We start from the raw sequence: 6,064 nt of genomic DNA, 5'->3' as shown, positions 1-6,064 counted from the left end.
TGGCCAAGGCCTCTTGTCCAGGAGTCGGAGCAGCATGTTAAGACAGAGCTGGGGCACTTTGCAGGGCAGCCGCAGCCACAGCTGAGAACACACTGCTGCACGCTCCTTACTCAGCTCACATATGCAAGGCAGGCACCTGCTGAGTCTTTTCTTTTGCCTTGATCTGGTAAAGCTTCGCCTTCTCTCCTATACTCCCCAGCTAATTTAACAGCCCTTCCATGGCACAGCAGTAATGTTTCTCACTCCAGCAGGTTCCCCAGCCCTAACCGCCTTGCCTGCTTCTGCCAGTTTCAAGAAGTCTTGTTAAACAAAAATCACAGTGGTTATGTGTAGCTCCCACTGCAGAACAGGATAAGAATAGTCACACATTGCTGCTCCTGCTCCTCAAACAGCTCTAAGAAACCCACAGTAATTAAGAAACACCTAAAATCAATGTTCTCACTGACAGCCCTTGTAACATGGTTGTTCAGGCTGTATTAAGCCTCTGTTCTTACACTCCATAGCAAAATGTCAGCCTTGTGGCAAAGGGATTCAGGGAATTCACAACATTTTCTGTAATTAGGAAGTATTTTGCAGTTTCAAGTTACTTTTGCTGTTCTGTACCGAGGAAAAAATGTAACCTCTGCACCAGAAGTATTGCTGCACTTCAGAGCCATCCCTGTCACCTGTCTAGATGGGGCAGGTACAACCTGCAGACTACATCTACACATCATCAGCCTACATCTACTACAGGTGGGTAAGCAGTGCCCACCTCCAACCCCAGCACTCCATGTAAGTCACTCAGTTGTTCCCAGCCTGGGGGGTTCTGTCGTGGCCTCGCACTTGCCACCGGCCCACACAGCAAGGTGCAAGGCTGGGCTGGCCCGCCACGCAGCTCCCCGAGCTTCTGGAACAGCAAGTGCATTGCTGGTGGTGCAGCTCCTTCACAGAGTGCCCAGCCTTCCAGGGACCTCGACCAAGAGCACATCGCTTCACCCCTTCAGTGGGTTTTCCTGCATTGCTCTTCACATCATTATTCTTCCCTTTCAACTCTTGGAACAAACCTTATTTTAAAATAATAGTCATTAAAATGTAATATTTTAATGAAAAGAAGATATCCGAGCATTAATTTTAGTTTTTTACAAAGCATTCCCTGACATAACCAGCCTGCTGCAAGTTAGATGGATTCATTACATGTGTAGAGTACTGGATACACAGTTTTTCTGCTATTAACAAGCTCCATTTTATTACTCTTTCAAGATCAATTGTGACACTTTTAAAATGGCTTGTGCATGCATGGCTATGCCTTTCAGGACTCGTGGGGAACCCAAATGGAATTGTTACAGCAGGCCCAGGTTTCGGGAGAAGCAGGCAACTGCCCTGTGTGTTTGAGCAGAGCACAATCATCCCCCTTGAGACCCAGATCGCTAGGCTGAACCTCAGGCTCCCCCCCGAGCGGAACCAGATCAAAAGATGGTCAAAGGCCTCAGCCAGAAAACCCTCCTATAGACAAATCCCCTTGTTTACTGTATGAGGAGAGCTGATTGCTGAAGTGAGCAAATCTTGCTCCTTACCAAGGTGAGGAGTCACAGCCAGCATCCTGCGAGAGGGGCAATGGACCTTGTACCCGGCACCACAGGCTGCCCGCTGCTGCCAGCAGTTGAAGTGCTGTGGAACAGCAGAGGTGCCCTTCTGCTGCTTTTTGCAGGGACTGGAGGCAATCTCCAATTTGATGCCCCACCTGAGGGGATGCTAGTTGCATCCACAGTGGTAAAAATTCAGTGATGCCCTGGAAAATTCAGAGAGACATCTGCATCTCAGAGTATTTTTGCTCTTCAATTCACTGTGTCTTGGACACTGAATATACAAAAGCCAACGCCAAACCAGAATTTCCAAACTTAGTGCCCAGCTAGTTTTCACATTCCCGTGAGGACCTGTCCCTGGACTTAAGAACACCGCCTTGTGAGAGTCTGATTTTGGGTGACACACAGCTCATCCCCTACTACACACTGAGGAAAACAGGAGTCAGGCATCCCCTCCTTCCAGGTGTAGCCTCCAGACCCTCTGAAGTTCCAACAGCAGGATGCTGCACCTCACAGGAGCGAGACAGGAGGGACAGAGTTAATTCATGGGGGAGCTGGGTCTTGGGGGGCTGCTACAGCCCAGACCACTGGCAGTGCAGAGCAAGCCCAGGCAGGACTTCGTTAAAGGGCTGCACATAGATGTGGGCTGGGTTTGCGACACATTTAGAAGGGCCAAGATCACAACAGGTCCACGCATGCTTTTTTTCCTTACAGAATCCACAGTGGATGTTCTCCAGTATGCAAATGAGGATATGAGCATGCTTGACTGTAGGATCAGCCCTTACGTTACAGCAGACGCCCAGATCCCCTAGCCTGAGGGAGAAGTCAAAGCCAGCAGTTCAGACTCCTGGTTCACGTGCACCATAAAACACACAGCTGGAAAATACACAGCTACAGCCCTCCTTGTGCAAGACCAGCAAGAAAAAGCGAACTGAGATCCCGGACAGCTTTTCCCAGGCATTGCACAGTGATTACACATTTCAGGTAAGAGAAAAAGTAACATTCCCCTAGGGACATTCATATACTCAAAGTATTGAAGGGAAACGCAGCTGGCCAGGGCATTACAGGTGCAGACCCAAAAGCTAATTGGCAAACAGCTACCACTTGCTGCATTTCAACTCCACCCCACACCCAAGACATTTTCAGAAAGATTATGTAGAGGAAACCTGCCCTTTCCTCCCCCCATCAACACTGGGGTGTTACAAATCCAAACTCTGGTTTTACACATTAAGGCAGTTGTCACCAGCACATCAGTTCCCAATACTTAGCTTCTGGACTTCTACGATTACGCACCTCGGTCTATTTTTAAAAGCCTCCTGAGTTTACAAATAGCTTAAGCTAACTTTTTAACATACTGTAAGACAAAATGCTTTTATTAAAAAAGCATATGTTCTCCCTTGTGTTGATGATTATGCATACATTGCAGAAGCTAATAACTTCAAATCAGCTTCTCAGAAGCATAATTGTTTTCTATTTATATACTTCCATGCCATCATTGCTAAAAGCCCTAACAGCAAACACTTACCACCAGAGCTTTATTGTAGCCATACCCATTAAGCCTTATCTTTGGTTTTCAGCAGACAGAGCACTCTTACGGGTGCTGCAGCTTGAGCATTCGGGAGGACTTCCTGGTGAAGAAGCAGAAAGACGCTGGTCAGCTGGCAGGCGCACAAGGGCTGCAAGCCAGGGCAAGGCTCTAGTTCCCATCTCCACACCACAAACCGGTGTTGCAAAACCCCCACCCCACCCCAGGACATAGTGTTACCTAATCAACAAAGAGGCAACCGTGATGCTTAAAAACAGCAGAAAGGAGGCTCTGAGGTCAGGCAGCCCATGACACAGTGGCTCGGCCTCTGCAGCAGAAAGGCTCCCAGCCTGCACAGCAGGGTCAGCGACACTGGAGCAGGTACCCAGCACCACACGTTGCTGCGGGGAGCTGCAGAGCCCATCGCTGGCACCTACAACCCCCCTGCCCACACACCAGGCTTCCCAGATTCTCCCACTCCCTGAGGACCACACCAGCCCCTTCCCCATCCCTTAAAAACCAAAGAAACCAAACAACAAAAAGAGTAATTACCACATCAGGAACGCTTCACTACCTGCAAGCAGACGAGACACGGCAGCAAGTCAGCCCGGGGGCCGAGCAGGGACAGACTCTCCCTGCAACCCGCAGCTGCCCCTCATAGCCCCGCCGGCCGGTAATTGGGCCACCCAGCTGGCTCCCATTTGCCACCCAGCTGGCTCCCATTTGCCACCCGACGCGCCGGGGCCGCCCCGCGCTGAGGCCACATGCAGCCCCCGGCGCGCGCTCTCGGTCACCTCTGGGGCGCGACGGGGGGGGTGGCAGCGGCGGGTGGCGCGGGGGTCCCACCGGGGTCCCGCCGAGGGTCCCCCCGCCCGGCTCTGCAGGGCGCCCGCAGGGCGCTAGGGGGCAGCAGTCCCCGCGCCGCGCCCCGCGGGCCCGGACGGCACGGAGGCCGCCCCGGTGCTCGGGACTCGGGCCCGGCCGGCGGGGGGCGCCTCCCCTCGCGCGCTGCCGGCGGGCCCCCTTGCTGCGGGCTGGGCCGCCCGGCCGAGGGGGCAGCGGGGCCCTGCGGGCTGTGGGGGGTGAGGCCCACGGGAAGCGCTCAGATACTCGTGGGTAAACGCTCTGGTTCCTGCTGTGGTATCTTGCACGTGCCGGCAGCGCGGAGCGGCGTGTGGTGTACTCCGCGGTGGAGGCCGGGCTGAGCGGAGGGGCTTTGCGCCCCGAGAAACCTTCACTCGCCAGAAACGCCCGCGGCGACCGCCAGCGCCAACCCGCGTCCCCGGCGAAGGCGAGCGGCACCGGCGGGTCTGCGGGGACCCTACTGCCCAGCGCCCGGCTCGGCGGCTCCGGGACCGAAGGGCGCCTGCAGGGTCCCCGATGTCGTGAAGAACGTTCCCTCCGGCGGGCACCAGCAGGGCAGGATCCGCACCCAGGGCTCCGCCAGCTCACGGCATCCCTGGGGGACGATGGCCGCGGTACGCCCGCCGGGCAGGGGAAGGGTGGCCGTGGAGGTGAGGGTCCGCAGCTCGCCTGGGGACACTGTCCTCTGCACACCTGACCCCAGGGGACTGCAGGGGGGAGCGTCCCACCGGGCTTTCCCCTTTCTGTCTTTCACTGCTCTTCTCAAAAACTGCCGTCTTGATGAAAAACAACAAAATTGACTCCTTGATTCAAAATTAAGTAAATGAGGCAGACTGTGTGTGTGTGTGTGTGTGTGTGTGTTATTTGTTTTTTTGTTTTTTACCAAAATGTCCATTGATAGGAAAGTCACTTCCTGGCAGTTCTGGCCCATAATTAACAGTCATCTTCATACCCAAGAGCTGTGCTTCTTCCAAAGCATCTGCCAGATGCCCTTAGCAAAACATAAAGAACTCCCTTGACAAAACAAGTCTGAAATGTGAGGGGGGGTTTGTCTTGGGCAAGATAGAAGATATTCTTTGCAGAGAGGATCGAATGGGGACATCGTTTCAGACCAAGTGTCAGTGGAAACCTCGTGCCAGGATACTTGGGGTGAATCAAAAACTGGCCTTTAATTCAGTGGGATCAGTGGACACCAGTAAAATGTCCCGCAGCCCGATTGCAGTTGCAGGATCATCATTGCCTGCCTGCTGGGGCTCGTCTTCAATCCCCCTCAGTCAACCTGTACAAGCTGCTGCTCCTGTCCCCATCCCTGCGCACGATGGCAGCGTGGCCAGGGTCAGGCACCACAGCCATCATGTCTCTGCCATTGTTCTTTCTTTTGTCCATGAGCAGAAGCTACCTCCATCGCCTGGCTGCTTCTCCCCCTCCTCAGCCTCACCGGCTGCCTCGCCATCACCCTTTGCTAGAATCAGAAAGATGAAATGACCTCCAAAGCATGGAATCGGGGCTGTGGGCAGGGAAGGACTCTGCTGGTGGTGGTACTGCCATGCCAGCTGTCCCCATGGTGGGTGGACAAGGGTCTCCCCAGGACCCATGTCACCAAACTGGGTTACCAGTGCAGCGAGGTGGGAGCCATGCTTCATCCTTCTTTTAGTCACCATCTCTGTTTTTTTTTTTTATTATTTTTTTTTTTAATTTTTTCCCTGCCCTAGTGAGGAGCATTGCTAATGGAGATGTGTTTTCTGTTTTCCTTTTTCTACCTGCAACATATTCGGTGCTTTGCATTTTACCCTTCACTAATTCATTGCTGTTTTACCTTCCAGGTCAAACCTTACCAGTGCCAGCCAGGTAAGGAGCAGAGCTCCTCTAGAGAGCTCACAAAACACGCTGGGTGCCAGATCTGGACAGGAGGGTGGAAAATGACAAGATGAACAGCCACTGTCTGCTGGGGGACCATGGAGGCAGTGCCAGCTGGCCGGCGCAGCCCGGCACCGAGCGATGGCAGCAGGAGGTGATCCTGTCCCATGAGCAGTGTCTGTTGAAGTTGCCAGCAAAGGCCCTCTGTGCATGTTGCCCTTGGCCAAAAAATAGGCTGAGTGGGAGGAGAGAACTG

The sequence above is a fragment of the Falco naumanni genome, chromosome 1 (assembly GCF_017639655.2).
Source record: "Falco naumanni isolate bFalNau1 chromosome 1, bFalNau1.pat, whole genome shotgun sequence".
Lineage (NCBI taxonomy): Eukaryota > Metazoa > Chordata > Aves > Falconiformes > Falconidae > Falco > Falco naumanni.
This window is presented reverse-complemented; position numbering follows the sequence as displayed.